General features: G+C 43.9%; 2 pseudogenes; both read left to right on the forward strand.

Annotated features, from left to right (window-relative positions):
• The first annotated feature begins 8,772 nt into the window (after positions 1 to 8,772).
• Positions 8,773 to 9,661, forward strand: LOC136531038 (protein FAR1-RELATED SEQUENCE 5-like; annotated as a pseudogene).
• A 3,116-nt stretch (positions 9,662 to 12,777) lies between these two features.
• On the forward strand, positions 12,778 to 15,523 carry LOC136531039 (DNA ligase 6-like; annotated as a pseudogene).
• The last annotated feature ends 3,856 nt before the right edge of the window (positions 15,524 to 19,379 follow it).

Raw genomic sequence — 19,379 nt, forward strand, 5'->3', positions numbered from 1 at the left:
AATAAAAACTTATGTCCATGAAGTGTTGATCACCAGAATCTGGTTGCCTTTGGCTGTGAGTTCTGTGGTTGTCTCACCGAGTTGTTTGATAGAAGGAGCTGATAACTCCTCTATGAATACACCGGGTGGGACCTTTGCCCTGTCGGATCCAAGCTTGGCAAGAACATCTGCTGCAATGTTGGAATCCAGCAGGACATGTAGGATTTCTAGTCCTTGGAAGTATTTTTCAAGTTTTTGGATTTTAGCACAGTAAGCACCCATGTTTTCTTTGGTGCAATCCCAATCTTTGTTGACTTGGTTGATGACTACTGCTGAATCGCCGTATACGAGTAGTCGCTTGATTCCGAGGGTAATAGCCACTCTTAGCCCGTGTATGAGAGCTTCATATTCTGCTTCATTGTTGGTGGCTTGCCATAATATCTGAAGGACATACTTTAGTTGTCTTCCGTTTGGAGAAATTAGGACGACGCCTGCACCGGCTCTACCTAGCTTGAGTGATCCATCAAAGTACATCTTCCAATGATCAAGGATGGTGCTTGATACGGGTTGTTGAATTTCTGTCCATTCGGCAACAAAATCAGCAAGGGCTTGGGATTTAATTGCTTTCCTTAGGGTGAAATTGATGTTGAGAGTGCCGAGTTCAACCGCCCACTTAGATATGCGTCCTGTTGCGTCTTTGTTGTGTAAGATGTCTCCTAGTGGGAAATCTATCACCACGGTAATCTTGTGGCCTTCAAAATAGTGACGAAGTTTGCGTGAAGTGATCAGTAGGGCGTAGAGTAGTTTTTGCACATGCGGGTATCAGATTTTTTATTCTAATAGTACTTCGCTGATGTAGTATACTGGGCATTGTACTTTATACGCGCGCCCTTCTTCTTCCCTTTCCACTACTATTGCCGTGCTGACTACAGTAGTAGTTGCTGCAATGTATAGCATCATGTCTTCGTCTTTCTTTGGAGGTGTGAGGACTGGTGAGGAGGTGAGGTATGCCTTAAGTTTTTTGAAAGCTTCATTGGCTTCTTCTGTCCACTCGAACTTGTCTGTCTTCTTTAGTTGTTTAAAGAAAGGCAACCCTTTTTCGCTGAGCCTTGATATGAAATGGTTGAGTGCCGCCATGCAGCCTATTAGTTTTTGTACGTCTTTGATGTTTCGAGGAGGGCCCATCTCTGTTATTGCTTGAATTTGCTTGGCACTTGCTTCGATTCCGCGATGACTGACCAAGAATCTGAGTAGTTGTCCTGAGGGAACTCCGAATACATACTTATTTGGGTTCAATTTTCACCTCCACTTCTTCAGATTCTCGAAGGTTTGTTTTAAGTCTTCAATCAGTGTATCCAGGTTCTTTGTTTTTACAACCACGTCATCTACGTATGCTTCTACGTTTTCGCCAATCTGATCACCGAGGCATGTTTGGATGGCTCTTTGGTAAGTGGCTCCAGCATTCTTAAGTCCAAACGATATGGTCCTATAGCAGTAGGCACCGAATGGAGTGATGAAAGATGTCTTGCTTTGGTCCTGTTCTTTTAATGCGATCTAGTGATACCCGGAATAGCAATCAAGAAAAGATAATAGGGCAGATCCTGCTGTTGAATCAACTATTTGATTAATGCGTGGTAGCCCGAACAGATCTTTTGGGCAGTGTTTGTTGAGATCTGTGTAGTCAACACACATGCGCCACTCATCCGTGTTCTTTTTCTGTACCAGAACTGGATTTGCTAGTCAATCCGGATGGAGAATTTCCCTGATGAATCCAGCTGCCATTAGTTTTGCAATTTCCTTTTTAATTGCTGCCTTCTTGTCGGGAGAGAATTGTCGTAGTCGTTGCTTCACAGGCTTGGAGCCTTCATTGATATCAATTCTGTGCTAAGCCAACTCTCTTGGGACCCCTGGCATGTCGGCCGGCTTCCAAGCGAAGATGTCCTTGTTGTCCCGAAGAAAGTTGGTGAGCGCGAGTTCCTATTTTGTCGATAGGTGGGCACTAATGGTTGCTGTTTTTGTGGGATCACCGGTGCCTAGGTTGATTTGCTTCATGTTAGCTTCTTTTGGTGGTGCTAGGATGCTTGGTCTCTTAGCTAGTATCTCTAGTTCTTCTTGGCTTGTTTCTACGGCGATAGTGGCTATTTCTTTTCTTCCATCGTTTGCCTGTGCCTTTGCTGCAATTTGGATTGCCTGTACGTCGCAGTCAAATGTGCGCTTTAAATTGCTCCGAAGAGAAAGAACTCTGTTAGGCCCTGGCATCTTAAGCAACAGGTACGGATAATGCGGTATTGCCATGAATTTTGCTAGTGCCAGGCGCTCAAGAATTGCATGATATGATGAATCGAAATCTGTGACTTCAAATTTGATGAACTCTGTGCGGTAGTTCGAGGGAGTCCTAAGCGTAACTGGTAGAGTGATTTGTAGAAGTGGCATTGCTGCCTTGCCGGGTACTATGCCATAAAAAGGTGTGCTTGTTGGTGTGATCATCCCGGCGAGTTGTAGTCCCATCTTCCTTAGAGTTTCTGAAAAGATGATGTTGAGTCCGGCTCCTCCGTCGATTAGTACTTTCGTAACAGTCATGCCAGCAATGGTTGGATCCAGAACCAATGGGTAATGACCTGCATTTCCTACGCTGGTCCACTGGTCTTCTCTTGAGAATTGGATTGGGTACTCTGACCAGTTGAGATATCTTGGTGTAGCAGGTTCTGCGGCTATGATTATTCGTAACGCTAGTTTTTCTTGATGTTTGCTTCTAGAGTCTGGAATCCCGGCAAAGATTACTGCTACTGTCCCTCTAGATTTTTGGAATCCCTTGTCCTCATGGTTGTCTCCTTCTTTTTTCTGATTATCTTCTTCATTGTTTCCCTTGCTATCTTTTCTAGTGTATCTTTTGTTGAAGGTGTAGCAATTTCCGATGGTGTGCTTCCCGTTGGGGTGCAAAGGGCAACACATGTTCTCAATGTCGTCATATCTTCTGGGCTTGGTAAATTTCTTTGATTTGTCAGCCATCGCTACTGTGTTGTTTGGACCTCGCTTTCTCTCCTGATGTCTGTTGCTTCGAGGATTTTACCTGTCTGGGTTGTCTCTGTTGTTCCTTTCTAGGAATCTTTCTCTTGTTTTTTCTTCTGCAGTAATCATCTTTTCTACTATTCTTCTGAATTCTTCATTATTTCTTGGGTTTTCTTTGCAGAAGTCTTGAAATTGCCATCTAGCCACGATTCCGTGAGAGAAAGCTTCGATTACTTCTCGTTGTGTGATGTCGTGTACTTGAGCCCATAGTTCGCCAAATCGTCGATAGTAATTTCTGAGACTTTCACCTCCTTTCTGTTTGAGTCCTTTTAATTCTGCGTGGGTGATTGGATGTGTAATAATTCTTGCAAAGTTTTCACAGAAAGCTCTTTGCAAGTCTTTCCAATTTCTGATTGATCCGAGATTTAATTTGTCGAACCATTGAAGTGGCATGGTTTCTAGGGCCATGGGAAAGAACAAGATTTTGATGTCATTGTCTCCTCTGGCTAATTCAATTGATTGTGAGTAAATCCTGAGCCATTGCTTTGGTTCGGTCTTGCCGTCGTACTTGGAGTGGTTGGGTGGTTTGAACTTGTGAGGTAGTCGAATCAAAGCCAGTCTGTTTGCAAAACAGGAAAATCTATCGTGTGTTCTGGCTTCTGTATATTTTGATTCTGCACCCCCTTCTTGCCAACTGTCATCTTGGTGAGAGTAGTTTTGTGTGGCTGTCCGAGTAGGCGCTCTGCTTCTAGTCTTTCTTGGTTGCTCGACTCGGTTATTTTGACTGTGATTTCTTCGGCTCTCTCCGTTGTGGCTTCCACTTGGTCCTAGTCTTTCAAAAGCAGACTTCCTTTGATTTTGATCTTCCTGTTCATGAGATGTTGCCTTTCCGTCGTTTGTTTTAAATACTATTGATCGGAGAAAATCTCAGAGCTATTCTTATTTCTCATTGGGATGTGAGGTCGCCCTGAGTTCTTCTAGTGCTTCTCGGATCTTATCATAGGGTGTATTCGCTGCTCGTCCTTCTTCAATCTCTCGTTCTGATTTTCTTCTATTGTACTCGGCTAGGTCTGATTCATATTTGATCCAAGTGTCTTTTCGCTGTTTCGCACGGCGTTGTCGTCCTTGTTTCAATTTGTTCTTTCTTTCTCTTGCTTGCCTCTGACTCTCAGTCTCACCATCGTACCCCTGGATAAATGGTGATATGTTGGACTCGGATTCATCTGAAGATCTTACATCGGGTGTTTCTGGGGGGATCAATGGTGATCGAGGATGGTGAATCATGAGTACTTCTCTAGCATGAGTTGTTCTGTCATCATCGTTGATTTCCATACTGCCAGAGCTGTTGATAACTTCAATAGAGGTCTCAAAGTCATGGATGGAATCTCCTTCTTGGTAGGGTAGAATTGCTATTGTTGTGTCGTCGACTAGATGGGTGTCGTCATCCTCAAGAACGGTATCTGGCCAGTGAATGATGCAGTCTTGAGATGTTATGGTTAAAACGAGACCTTCTTGGGCTCCCTTTAGCGGCATTCTAAGCATGGGATAAGTGGGTCCTTCGTGCCATGTCTGATAAGATGTTGCCATGTTGCGGAGTCCGAACAGAAAAGGATCTGACTTCTTTGAAGTATTCTGGGTGTTCTCCGAGTAGTATTCTTGATAGGTTGATGTCATGTTCCGGAGCTTTGTCAAAAAAGAACTCAGTTTTCTGAAAGAACTCGGATAAGACTTCATTTCGGAAGCGGAACCTGAGTTTGAATCGGATGCGTGAATTTGTGAAAACTGAGTCGGATTGGACATTACGAGCTATGCGGATCTTCCGGCAAGCTGATCTGTCGTTATCGTTGAAATAGGATGGTCTTGATGATGATCTGAATCTTCAAGGAGGCAGCCTTGGAGCTTGCCATCGTCGCCTGCCTTGCAGATCCATGAACCGAAGATGAAGGTTGATCCCTTTGAGAAGATCATGTCGTCGAGGTCCATCAAGCTCTCAGATGCAAAGTCGTCGAAAGCCCCTACCTAACGCGCCAGCTATCGATGTTTGACCACCGATAGCCTGCCACGGGGGTACCCGGGGTAGTATGTTCGGGTTTCAGCGTATGCAGAACTCGATGGTTAACGTAAGAGATAGTCGATTTATCCTGGTTCAGGCCCTCGATCGTAGATCGAGTAATAGCCCTACGTCCAATCGGTGTTAGCTTTTGCGTTGGATTGATTATGAAGCGTTGTGTTGTGTACAATTGTTCTCTTGAACTCTCCATCTAAGGAGCCCTACCCTCCTTTATATAGTCAGAAGGTCAGAGTCCTAATCGGTTTACAATGAGGATTCCTAGTAGGATTACGGAGTAACACTGCTACTAAGATTACAGGAGAAGAATTCTAATTAGACTAGGTCTCTCCCTTCCTTGTAGGGTATCCCGTGGGTCCTGCACTGACAGATAGGCTAACTTATTTATTGCTTTAGAATTGGTATGTTTGATCTATGTGTTACTCCCTCTGTTCCTAAGTCTCCGTCGCCTGAGCGTTTTTCATTTTTCTACTAGTCTCCGTCGTATTAGCTTCTTTCCCAGTTTTCTCGGTAGCGCAGGCTTCTTTCCCGGTCTTTGTCGCCTCGTTTCATCTGCGCAGTCTTTACTATGCTGCCAGCTCTGTTAGCTTTTATACGTATCCGACGTTTCCTCCGTTTGCCCATGTACTGCCTCTTCCATGACCACGACACCGCACCATCGAGTGCCCAAGCCATCGTCGATCCTCAGCGCCATCGTGGTGTGAACTGGGCACCGGATTCATGCGTCGAAGAAGAAGAGGATCAGCAGGAGATTGCCCCTACCGAAGAAGAAGATGCTGACGTCTTTCATGCTCTAATGCAACTTGCATCAACTGAGGTAACCAAGTTTCAATCTGACAAGGAAAGAGAAGATTGCACTAGCTTGCTGCTCCCTGTCTACCTTCCTCTTTTGTATGGACAACATGAACAGCATGTACATGATGCCTCTGTTACTTTGTTTTGGATTGGACGTGACCTTGTTCACGGGTATGCTTTGGTTTAGTTTTATCGATGATTTTTGTTTTGATGTTGGATGTCATCTGGACAGTGTAAATAAGTTTATCACGAGTTGTGGATGAAATCTAGAATTTTTAATTTTGCTTGCAGTTTGAATTCAGGCTAATAGATCATTGCAACTCCTTACTGAACCTCATCTGACAAACAAACACTTATAAGTACCCACGCATGCTAATTGTATCTAGACTAAAACAATTCTAAGTACCGACAAATTGCATGGCTTGATTATGAAGCTGCAAAGGGCACTTCAGAGTAATGGGAAGACGTCCTTGCAGCTCTAGGGTCTTCTTCTTCATGTGAGGGATGTTGTAGTGCCGCCCGCCATTATGCTTCATGATCTCCATCATGCAACCCTGCTGGGTTAGGAAAATTCGGTTCGATCTATCCACCGGATAGTTCTGATATGCCTCATCAACCGTCTTGACAATACCGTTAATGTTGTTTGGTGTACCTTTCTCAAACAAAGCTTGGATTGCTGCAAAAAATCCAAGATCCAAGACATTCAGATCAGGTGAGTTAGGAGGTTGGCATGTTAGCCTAATTTCCCAACCATCAGCTTGGGTGGCCTACACAAACGCTGGATCATCTACGGCAATGTGAGTCCTTGCATTGTCTTATTGTATGAAGATTGGCATCCCTCTTTTTCCGGCTGGCCACTTTGCCTTCAATGCTAGTAGAACTTTGTTCACCATAAAGTCTCGGCTCACATCCTTTGTTACCGGCATCATGGGCTTTGTTACAGGGTCACCTGCAAATGCAAAGAAACTTATGTTAGGCACCAAGACAAAGTTATGTAAAGCATACGAAAAATTGAAGAATGTCTTACCTCTCTCCCTATTTGGACTCTTTCTTTTTGCTGGTTCTACCTTGACAAAAGGGAAAATCCCTATTTTACCATCAAATGTGCAATTTCCATTTGCATCATATCTAGGCCTTGTAACCACAGCTAGAAGCATTACCTTTTCTATGAAATTCTTACTTTTAACAAAACGTTGTGGTCTTTCCTCATCATTGGCCAGATAATATTTTTGGTTCTTACGTGTCCTATAGAACCATTTTTCGTCAATGTACACAACATTGTACAATGGTTTGAAAGATAAACCATTCATCATGGACAAACAATATTTTACCCGAGCTTTTTTGTTCTCATCGGTCAAACTAAACTTAAGGTCATTAGTGTGCCGACGAAAGTAGCCTTCTTTGAAACACTTATAAAGAGTGCTTTTCTTCACTCCTAAAGCATTAGCGAGGTCTTGAAAGGTAGAGCGCTGTTTTAGAGGAATGTTTTTATGGCCTCCAAATCAATTTCTACTCGTTTCCTACCATAGTTCTTGGAATACTTGTTCACAATTCCTTGTATTCCACCATCTTGACCATTTTTCCAAATGGACTGTACAACTCTTAAAGGGACATCAAAATTTTCAGAAACTGATTTTGAAACTCCACGACGAAGAATAGGTGAATCAGTTTTTGACAACAAGTCAAGGTAAATGGCGATCTTTAGATCATCAGGATAGAACTGCCTTTTCTTGTCGTTAGAACCTGCAAACATAATGCTTACAAAATTGAATCACACATAACTGAAACCTGAAGCTAACCGGGCTACATTGAATCACAGATAACTGAAAATGGTTTGTACACTGTAGCTGTCCGACAACACACTAACCTGAAACTAGATTCTATGGGACTGTTCTATGAAGCAACATCTAAACTGAAATGAACTGGACACTCATACACTGAAAGGAAAAGAATCATAAACTAACCATCTGATGCTGCTGCATCTCCTTGCACCGAAGGAACCTGAACACCATCTATTGCTGCGTCTGAAGAAACATGAACTCCATAGGCTGCACCATCACCTTGCACTCCATCTGCTCCATCTTCATCATCTATGGCATGAAACAAAAAAGAAAGAATGAAACCATAACCAGAAGGAGGACATGGTAAAACATAAAAATGAGCGAAGGAGCACCTTCTATTCCATTGTCCCACACCATGTCATAATCGAGTTCATGAGCAGGGCCATCAAACTCCGCAACGTCATCCCAATCTATGGGATAGATTTGGCCTGAGTCGGGTGGCTGTAGGTTCAAATCGATCCCTAATCCAGGCATTGCTTTGGTATTGCAGCATGAATGAGGCAGAGAAACAGAGAAGTGAGGGGGAGAGTTTGCTGGAATTACCTGGGCATAGCGATCCTCCATGGTGATTTATATAGGCCATGGAAAAATCGAACTAGAGTGGCAGGCAATGAAAATTTGATGCTTTGGCGGCTAAATTTTATTCTAATGGAAGATCAAACGAAAAAGCACGACCGTGCAGGGGTACATACGTGAGCGCGCGAAATTACGTGAGCGCTGCCGCGCAGGGTTACGTACATGAGCGTGCGGAGTACGTGAGCGGGTTAACGACGTTTTCAGCAGCATCAGCGCGTGATTAATTAGGCAAACGAACGGACGCTGGGACATTAAGAAGACGGCGGCGATTAAAAGCAAATCGGCGCTCCTTTGCTGCTACTTGGTCACTGTGCTGATGGCTAATATGCTGGAGACTTAGGAACGGAGGGAGTATTTGTTTACAGCTGATGCTTTGCTTGATCAGAAAAATGCAAATATGCAATCATGTGTTATCCATTATGTAGTAAAGTTCTTCCTTTTGATAGAATTTGACAAGAAAATTTTGAGCATTGTGAAAGGCAAAACTGGTTTATGTGAAAGGCAATGGCAGAACTTGACAAGCGAACACCTCAAGTTGGTTTGAGATTTAAAAATTCAGATGAAGCTTGGCAGTTTTGGGTGGCCTATGGGGGTCGTTCTGGCTTTGATGTTAGGAAAAGATATACAAATTACAACAAATTTGATCGTAAGGTAAAATCATGCAGATATGTTTGTGCCAATGAGGCTCATCGAAGAAAAGTGGAAAGAGATCACGTGGCAAAGTGTTTTAGACCTGAAACAAGAACCGATTGCAAAGCACGAATGACTATTACATTGGACCGAGGGGAAGAAAATTATGAAGTCACTGATGTTGTCCTTGAACACAATCACTCCCTTCACTTGCCTGAAACTCGACACTTGATGGCATCACAAAGGAAAATTTCAGAACTACATGCTTTTGAAATTGAGACCGCCGATGATTCTGGAATTAGACCAAAAGCTGCTCATGAGTTGGCTATCCGTCAAGTTGGAGGGCCATTTAACCTTAGTTACACTTGTCGTGACTGCAAAAATTATTTACAAAGCAAAAGGAAGAGAGAGTTAGCATTTGGACAGGCTGGTAGTATGTTGAAATATTTTCATGGCAAGATCTCTGAAAATCCATCATTCCAATATGCTTTTGCAAGTGGATTGTGATGAGCATATAACCAACATATTTTGGGCTGATGCCAAAATGATCCTTGATTACGCATATTTTGGTGATGTCGTTATATTTGACACTACTTTTGGCACAGAATACCGACCATTTGATGTCTTTCTTGGGCTCAATCATTTTAGAGAAATCACTATTTTTGGTGCTGCAATTCTCTTTGATGAAACTGAAGACTCATTAACATGGCTCTTTGAGACCTTTCTAGCAGCTCACAATGGCCAGCTCCGAAATGGCCTATAGAATTTTAGTAGAAGCACATGTGCTACTTCAGTAATAGCACAACTTGCCAGGGTACACAATCTGAATGTGTTTTGAATGATTTTAAACTTGTGGACTTGTGCTTGGGAAGTGGAGCACACAAATATCCAATGTACTTGATCTGTCTACCAATTATGTGCTTGTGAAAATGGCTTTGTTTGTGTGCCTGGAGAGTACCTGTATCTATTCGGTCTAAATACACATATATCAAGCAGACATCAGTAGGGGCAAAATCTTGCATTTCCATTTTCAGATTTCAGTACTTCACAAGATCAAAACAAGATCTCTTGATTTCATCGTATAGACTAGTAGAATATGACATGTTTACAAGAAGTGATTTCTTTACAAAAGCTAATTACATTCATCACAAAGAGAGAAACCACGGTGGCAGCATTCCTGCCTAGTCCATCTCCTCCATGGCGGCGAGGACCTCTTGAACGGCGTCGTACTGCTGAGATTAGCCTTGGCGCAGGCTCCATATTCTCCTTGCTGCTCCGACTACCGGCTTCTCCAGAGAGGCGCGACAGGACTGCTGCGGCGGCGTACGGGATGGGAAAGCCTGCGACGACGCACAGGTCGGGAGCTGCGGCGGTGCGAGGCACGGGAGTGCTGCAGGAGCGCTGAGGGCACAACGTGCAGCGCTGGAGGCCGGAGCGGCTACAGCGCGAGTCGCGAGAGGCCGGTGGCGGCGTGCGGCGCGGGAGGCCGGCGGGCTGCTACGGGTAACTGCTGCGGCGTGGCTCTTGTGAGATTGACGCACTTTTTTTGAAAACCGATGGATTGGATTCCGAGGGCAGATAGAGGCCCGCACGTTAGGCAAGTCAGGCAAGTCACCAAATCTGAGTCCCCGAGGGTGGGGAGGGGAGGGATTCGCGGCTGGACCTGGTCCTCAGTGGACGGAGAAGAGTGGAGCGTGCTTGCTGCTGATCTGTCAGTTTTGCGTGACCTGGGCGTGTTTGGTTTTACAAGGGCAGCTCCAATCTGATACTTTAAACTATCTCCGTCGAAACATGTATTTGTTTCGTTCCAAATTACTAGATGTTATATTTTTTAGACAAAGTATATCTAATTATATAGAAAATAATGTATCTCAAAAATTAAAACATCTTACAATTTAGAACGGAGAAAATAGAAATTTGTGCAAGTCAAACTAACTTTGATTTTAATCAAAGTTATCATAATTAATTTTAATATTTATGTCTCTAACTGATTTTTTTATTATAAAAATACATTTAATGATTAATTTAATGGTAATTATCTTGTATCACAAATGTTAATATTTTTTTATATAATTTTGGTCAAACCGTAGCAATGTGTTTGGTTCACGGAACGGATCGACGTGGAATCATCTGAAACTGTATCCGAGCCTACTCGTAGCGTTTGGTTCGCATCACGGGTCCAACCCGTCCGTCATCAAGTCATCCGCTCCGCATGCAGAAAACACAGCACCGAGTCGCTCCCTCAAAATGGTCGGATGAACTCATTTCGTAGCGTCCTCCACAAACCAAACAGGAGCAAATCACCGCCTGATACTCAGTCTGTTCGCTTATTGGTTTCAGCTAGGGCTTATCAGCCATGGTACAATATTTCTCTCTCACAACAAACCAGCACCAGCCGAGCTTATCAGCCTAGAAACCAACCAGCGGACAGGCTAACTACCAGTAGTGGTGCCATGCCTGATCAGTCAATGTTGCACATGATTATTCCCCAATCCAAACACGCTATAAATCGTTTGACTCCTCGAATCGAAAAGTTATAATTACATTCTTTTGTGGATGAAAAGAGAATCTGTTAGGATTTAAGAAACTACGAGGATGGTATCAACGCCCACGATGAGATGTAATGTAGGTGAGGGAAAAAGGAAGTGACATGAAACCCATGGTGAAATGTTTGGAGTTAGATTTGGAGAGATCATCTTGTGTACTATGCTTTTAAATGACGTGATAAAGTATGAGCTGGTTTGCTAGCTTGACCATTGGATTATTGGAGGTGTCCTAAGTACACTTGCCGCCTCACCAGCACGGGTTCAAAGAAAACTCATTAGTCTGAGCGAACGAAAATGTTTTGGTAAGGATTTTGCTTGCTACTAAGAAGCTTACTTGTCAACCAAGCGATCAACTATCCTATAGTTTCTCACCAGGCAAGGCAAGGCGAGGCGAGGTTTGGTGGAGGATCCAAACACATCCTCTCATGTGCTCTCTCCAAAGTAAATATTGAATGTAAGGCATCTAGCAACACAGAGACATGAAACCTCAGTTTTCTAAATTGGTTTACGGATATTCTCAAATAATATATGATCATCTCATGATGATTTTTAGCTCCCGTGGTTAAGGTTCTCTTTGGCATGATTTTTGTTGTGTCTTTTCAAATGGCTCAATTAAAAGCTTTACAAAATGAGCATATACAAGATCGGTTTCTGAAGTCAAACCAATATAAAAATGGTGAAGCCCAAGCCGTTTTTATCAAGAAGAAGAAGAAGACGTCAAAACATGGCTTCTCATCACTTTATTGTTTTTCTAAAGAAGTCATACACTACCAAAAAGCTTTAAGGATGTGTTTGGTTCAGCTTTAAAAAGGCGCTTCTGCTGTAAAAAAGTAGAACGTCAACCAAATAGGTTGACCCTAAAACTGCTTTTTTAGAAGCAACTGCTTTCACTTTTCTGTTTTTTCCAAAATGGATGGAAATAGAGACATGTGTCGCAAAAATTGTTTCACAGAGATAGGAGAAAGGGATAGCTTTTATAGTTGTTTGAACCAAACAACTTATAACTTTTTCTACATCACATAACTCATATAAGCTCTTTTACATATCACAATAACTTTTTTCGAATCATGGCTTGGAGCGGAAAAAAATAATTTCTCCTAATTCACTCTCCCACGAAATCATTATATGCATAGAGTTTATCCTAGATAATCATAATTCATGATGAATCAATTTGAATCACTTCTTAGGGAGAATCAGGAAGGGCTCTGCCAAACTTGCCATGACACACCTTTCCCTTTCCATTGCCTCTCGGCGCGCGCCATGACCCCCGCGCCATGCCGTTCTCCGTCACCGCCGCCGGCGCCTCCAAACCCTAAACCCACCGCCGCAATCAATGGCGTCCCTCGTCTCCTCCCCCGAAGATTCCAAATCGTTGTCCGTCACCACCTCATCGCTCTTCCTCTCCTCCATTGTCTGGCTCCCCTCTTCCCACGCCTTAGAGCAAGTATAATAGCAGGCTGTAAGCCGACTAAATGCTGAGGTGGAGGAGAGAGAGGAGAAGCGGGCTATAAGCTGATAGTCGGCTTGGGCACAAGAACCAAGAAAGTCTGTAAGAGAGACAAGTGAGCCATGTATTAACTGTAAAGAGCTAACTACTATATAAGTAGGCTAAAAGAAGGCTACGAAGACCCTTACAGCCAATAAGTGGACTGTATTATTACCCTTGCTCTTATCCATCCCCACCTCCGCCTCCACGCCTCTCCCGCCCGTCCCGGCCTCTGTGCCTCCCGCCGCGCTCATCCCGGGCTCCCGCTTCCTCGTCGACGCCTTCCGCCATGCCGGGGACTTCTCTGTCGCTTACTTTCTCTCGCACTTCCACTCCGACCACTACAGTGCCTCGGCCCTTCCTGGCGCCGCGGCCTTGTCTTCTGCTCGGCGCCAACCGCACGCCTCGTCTCATCCGTGCTCTCTGTCCCGCCTCAGCTTGTCGTCTCCCTCGATGTCGGTGTCCGTATCAGCGTTGATGGGTGGAGCGTCACCGCCGTGGACGCCAATCACTGCCCCGGCGCCGTCCAGTTCCTATTCACCTCCCCTGGGCCAAGCGCCGAGAGGTATGTGCACACCGGTGACTTCCGTTACACAGAGTCTATGACGCGCGATGCTAACCTGCTGGAGTTCGTCCGTGCTGATGCGGTGTTTCTGGACACCACATACTGTAACCCCAAGTTTACATTCCCTTCGCAAGAGGATTCTATGGATTACGTAGTGAATGCAATCAAACGTGTGAAAGATGAGAGTTCAGTGTCAGGAGAGCGTGTGCTGTGTCTGATCGCGACCTATGCGGTCCGCAAAGAGAGGATTTTGCTGGAGGTTGCACGGCGCTGTGGGTGTTCAATCCATGTGGACAGTAGGAAGATGAAAATTTTGACAGTGTTGGGGTTCGGTGGGGAGAATGGCTTTTTTACTGAGGATGCAACAGGGACAGATGTGCATGTTATTGGGTGGAATATCTTAGGGGAGACTTGGCCCTACTTCCAGCCGAATTTTGTGAAGATGAAGGAGATCATGATGGAGAGAGGGTATGCGAGGGCTGTCGGGTTTGTACCAACTGGATGGATGTATGAAACCAAGAAGGAAGGTTTTGCTGTTAGGGTGAAAGATTCACTCGAGATCCATCTTGTTCCTTACAGTGAGCATTCAAGCTACAATGAGTTGCGCGACTATATTAAGTTTTTGCACCCAAAGAGGGTGATCCCTACTGTTGGCGTGGATGCTGGGAAGCTCGATAGTAAGGAGGCAGTTGCTCTGCAGAAGCATTTTGCTGGGTTGGTCGATGAGACAGCAAACAAACAGGAGTTCTTGATGGCATTCCATCGTAGGTCGATAGATGCTACTCATAGCTGCAAAGATGTGGTTGCTAAATGCTCGAGCCAGCATGATGGGGAGGATGCTGCTTTGTTACCAGCAATCACTTCTGCTTCTGAACAACAGGATACTCTGAGGGAGAATATTACGCAGGAAATGATTAAAGAACTATCAGATTTCCTACCCTCGTGGGTCAGCCAGGAACAGATCACGGACCTGCTGATGAGTTCAGGTGGTGATGTTGTTAAAGCAGCATCTGATTTTTTTGAGCGGGAAAGAGATTTCTTTGAAGAAGCAAATGTTTCTTGTAATGACACACCCAAGTCAGAGAAAAACCATTCTTCTGATCATGGGTCTTCTGCTGATGTAAGTAGCCAGCAAGAATCTCCTTCATTTTCGCAGAAGCCAGTGGAATACTCTGCAAAACTGGTAAATTTGTCTCCTATGAGAATGAAACTAAATACTCCCAAAAAGGTAAATAAGAGGGGTTCCAGCACTACAAACAAGCCAAAAAAGAAAGGACGATTAACTTCCTCAACATAATCTGGTGGGCGCAAGCAGTCCACAATTACAAATTATTTCATTAGAGCTACAGAAGCCAGAGAAGCTGCTTTTAAAAGGGTAAGGACTGAAAAAGTAACTGTGGAGGCACATCAAAATAATGTGGAAAATGGTGATCAGTTAGCTGATACTGCAAAAACACAAGATCAGAGTTTAGACCAGCTTCTCCAGATTGTAGATGGTAGCATGTCTAGAGAATATGCAGTTTCTTTGTTTGAGAAGGCAAATGGAGATGTGGCGGTAGCAGTTGACATATTTTACAGTTCAAGTGAGAGTAACAATGTAATTGGCGTTGATAAGAATATTGTGCTGCAGAATGCACAAAGTGAAACTGTAGATAAATGTAGTAAAACAGACATGGCTAGTGATTCTTCTCAGGCTACTCCAAAGATGTCAAACTTACATGTAGGAACTTCTTTAGCACATGCAGATTCTGCCAATACATCACTGCCAATTGAAAAGTATCTACCTATTGAGCATGCTTAGCTGCTTATACCTGATATTCTTTAGCATCTTATTTAATAGTTAGTCATGCCATATGTATCTGCATTTCTGCAGCTTGCTGGACAGCAGGACAGCCTGCACCATACCTGCATTTGGCTCGCACATTTGATTTGGTTGAAAAGGTAAAAGGAAAGATCAAAACTACCTGTACCCGAATGTATGCGACCTTAGATATCCATATAACTCTACCACGACTTCTCAGGGGTTAGAAAACGCACTAATCTCGGAAGGATACCAAATCGTCCCATCGCATAATCTCGGATGATACCAAATCATCCCATCATACTAGTGCTGATGATACCAAATCATCTAAAAATAATAATATGGGCTCGAACGCGGTCAAAACTCAAGGGGCTTAACGTGAAGGATCACATAGCATCCATGCCAACCGTGCCACGGAAGATCACATAGCATCCGTGCCTTCTCCTAATATTCCGCTGCCAACACTGGCCTCCTAGTAGAAATTATACTTCTATCTAACGGGGTGTGAGATCAAGTCTACTCATATTAGACATGTGGCTGTACGTAATATCTCACTAGGCGAGAGGGACTACGAACCGGTCCTTATGTGGCCGAGGTGAGTATCTCCCATAGGAACCCTCACCAGGCGATCCTGCCAAGGTAATCTATCCCACATAAATTACCTCCACTCGCCCCTTGTCGGGGTTCAGTTTAGGTTTACCAATTTTAGGGTTCACAATTATTATCCATAAGTTCATTTATATCATGGAGCTTATAACATAAAAAAATAACCATTTATCGTAATTATTAATCACATTATAACAATAGAGCTCATATCCTGGATAATAATTATTCAATAAGCAATTCATTTATTTAGTAGCAAATAAAGCAAGGTGGAAGGGGGATGGGGTTGCTAGGATTTGCCTTCATTGTTGTCTCCTTCCGGCACGTCTACGTAGTCCGGGTCCTCGTTCTCTTGGTAGTCACCGTCGTCTGTCGGGTCGTATAAGGCTACTGCCAAACATAAAATAAAAGGACAAAAGCAAACATAGAATAATATGGTTGTACCAGGTAAAATAAATAGAGCTAGATTTTAGATGAATTTTAGAAGTGGTTTCATGTGAAACGGAGTTAGGACGAGGGAGATATGTATTTTAGAAGTTTAACTTATACTTAAATAACTAGGTGGAATTTTACATGTATTTTTCTGGTGTACGAAAATATGTGCAAACTACATGGTTAATTTCCTTAATGCATCTAGTTTATTTACAAAATTTCTGGAAAATTTTCTAAGAAATGGATTTATAGCCCTCTCTGTACACTAACCGGGTGTACGTAGCATTTTCCTTTCGTGTATCCCGTGCTGTGTGTGCGCGCGTGGTGCGGGGCTGGGGGGTGACGGCGTTATGTCCGCAGGCCCACGTTACAGCGAGAGAGAGAGTGAGGGAGAGGGAGTGACAGACAGGGACGGATGGCAATGGCGACGTCGGACGGGGACGGATGGCAATGGCGACGCCGTTATTGCTCGGTCCTGCACATCAGTGAGAGAAAGAAAGGGAGGGAAGGGAACGGCGACGGATGAGGGTCGCCGGTGCAGTGATGGGAATAGGGGAGGGTGGCTCGTGCTCGCTGGAGCGTGTTACGTCGGTGACGCTGAGCCCCAGTGCGGATGTTGAAGTGGTGTACGGGGCTTGGGAGGTCAAGCCACAGCCGTTGGGGCGACCTAGGTGACGGGGAGTGACTGTAGTGGCGGTGGCAGCTTGCCGGACTGAACGAGGCGGCACCGTGCAGTGGACTCGACCATAGAGGCCTTAATCTAATCAACCAACTACGTGAACGTGAGCGCGGGTGAGTGGCGAGTGCAGTGCGGGTGGTGTAATGCCCAATGTGGCCTTGCCAACAGCGGTGTGGCCAAGGCGAGCACCGCGACGCGGTATTTGCATCGAGCGGGAGGAGGTAGATGACGATGCTGACCTGTGGGTCCCGTTCGGTAGCCAGAGGAAAAGAGGGAAGAGAGAGAGAGAGGGTGTGGCGCGAGCTGGGCTAGGGCGCGAGTCGGGCCGGCCCAGTGCAGGAGGAAGGGAAAGGGGGGAGAGAGAGGGAGAGGTCTGCTGTTGCGGGCCAGGAGAGGAAGGGGCCCAAGAAGCTTTTCTCTTTTCCTTTTCCTTTTTCATTTCCTAGATTTGTTATGCATTTGTTTGAATGACTTTTGAATTCAAATTCGAAAATGCAAGTATGCAAGGTGTACCACCATATGTTCAGCAAACAAGCAAGCCAACATTCACGCAATTTCACACAAGTAGTTTTGTTCTTAGTTATCCTATTGATACTAAATAAATTCCTAGCTAGGTTATATTTTTTTGTTTTATGTAAAGTTTTAAAAAGTTTAAATTTTTAGTCGTTTTTAAACTAGGTCAAAATTCAGGGTGTTACACCGGAATAGTGGGCGGCGGCGCTAGGGTTTCTGGAGGAGGAAGGGGCGGCGCGAGAGAAACGTCAAGGAAGGGCTGGGCAGACAGAAGCAGTCACACAGAGAAATGAGAAAGAAACAAATCGGTATTTGTGTAATGGCTGGCATTGGTGGGTAATTTCCCCCAACTCCATGAGGAAGTATAAAAGTCCAGGTTCTGGAGTACCACTTGAGGAGCTTCACAAAAAACGTGGAGTTGACCTCCATGGCTCCAACTCCACTTTTTTCTTGGAGCTGGAGCAGAGCTGGAAAACCTGGAGTGGAGCAGTCTCAAACAACCCCTTAGAACAGAGGGAGTACCTTATAGTATTGAGTTGGGATACTTCTTGTAGATTTGTGTCAAAACATAATTCCATAAAAGTACACATTTGCCATACTTTATGCCTTATAAATATATATTGCAGTGAAAGGTACTAGTCAAAGTTATGTTTCCGAGAACCCATGATGTCCAAAACATCACATATTTTTGGCTGGAGGGAGTACATTCCAGATCATAATTTAATTTTTATTATGAATAATCTGTGTATCAGTAGAGAAGGGCGGGCCTGGTGCAAGCGGTAGAGTCTTACCGCCTATGACTGGAAGGTCCCAGGTTCGAGTCGCGGTCTCCTCGCATTGCACAGGAGAGGGTAAGGCTTGCCACTGACACCCTTCCCTAGACCCCGCACAGAGCGGGATCTCTTTGCACTGAGTATGCCCTGATCAATATTAATGAAAACATGCATTAAACCATTGCTCAAAGATTGTAAAGTTTGAATCTTATATGTGTGCGCTCCTTATAAACCGGACTGCGCGGGAATAGTTTACAGTATGATGCTCTAAACGTTACACATTCTTTCCTTGTTCATCTTTTTCTCTTTTAATATAGTTTTGCTGTGCATTGTCATAGGACATGGGAATACATCAACCCCATGTTTGTTACTGAAGCTAGGAACTGAACATTGGTGGGAGTCTAGTTGTAACTACTCTGGAGGAATCATTAGGAACCAGCAGATCTAAAATACATGAAATGTACAAAACTTACGGTGATCTTGGTAAGTACCAACTTGTTATCTCATATTGGTAGTATAGAAGAAAAAAGGCTTCTAGTGTAATCTTCCGCAATTTTCTTTGCAAAGTGAAGACATATGGATTCATTCGCTAGACTTATGGCAAGATCCAACATCATTGTGTAGTTTCATTCATTGGCTGTTCCTGATTGAGTTGACATTTATAGTAACAAGTATCAACAATGGATGAATTGTAATTTATAGGTAATGTTGCCCAAGAATGTCGTCAGAATCAAACGCTACTTGCTCCTCCCCGCCCTCTCTCGATTTGTGATGTATATTCCACGCTTTGGAAACTAAGGTATTACTTACAAATTAAAACTATCCGCCAGTGGTCCTTCATGAATCTTGCCAAGCATTTCATGCAACTGAAGATTGCTTTTATATGAATGGCTAAATTTCAATCGTGGCTAATTTGAATTATATCCAATCTTTTTATGTGGTAATTACTAACTACCCCAGATATCATGTAATGCAACAACAATTTCTGATTATTTTGTACCTTCCATTTTGTAACATGTTGTGCAATCTCATACGACACAGGGAAAACCATTTTCTGATATATTAGTACAGAGCAATGGATAT

This window comes from Miscanthus floridulus, unplaced genomic scaffold (genome assembly GCF_019320115.1).
Source record: "Miscanthus floridulus cultivar M001 unplaced genomic scaffold, ASM1932011v1 fs_266_6, whole genome shotgun sequence".
NCBI classification, from domain to species: domain Eukaryota; kingdom Viridiplantae; phylum Streptophyta; class Magnoliopsida; order Poales; family Poaceae; genus Miscanthus; species Miscanthus floridulus.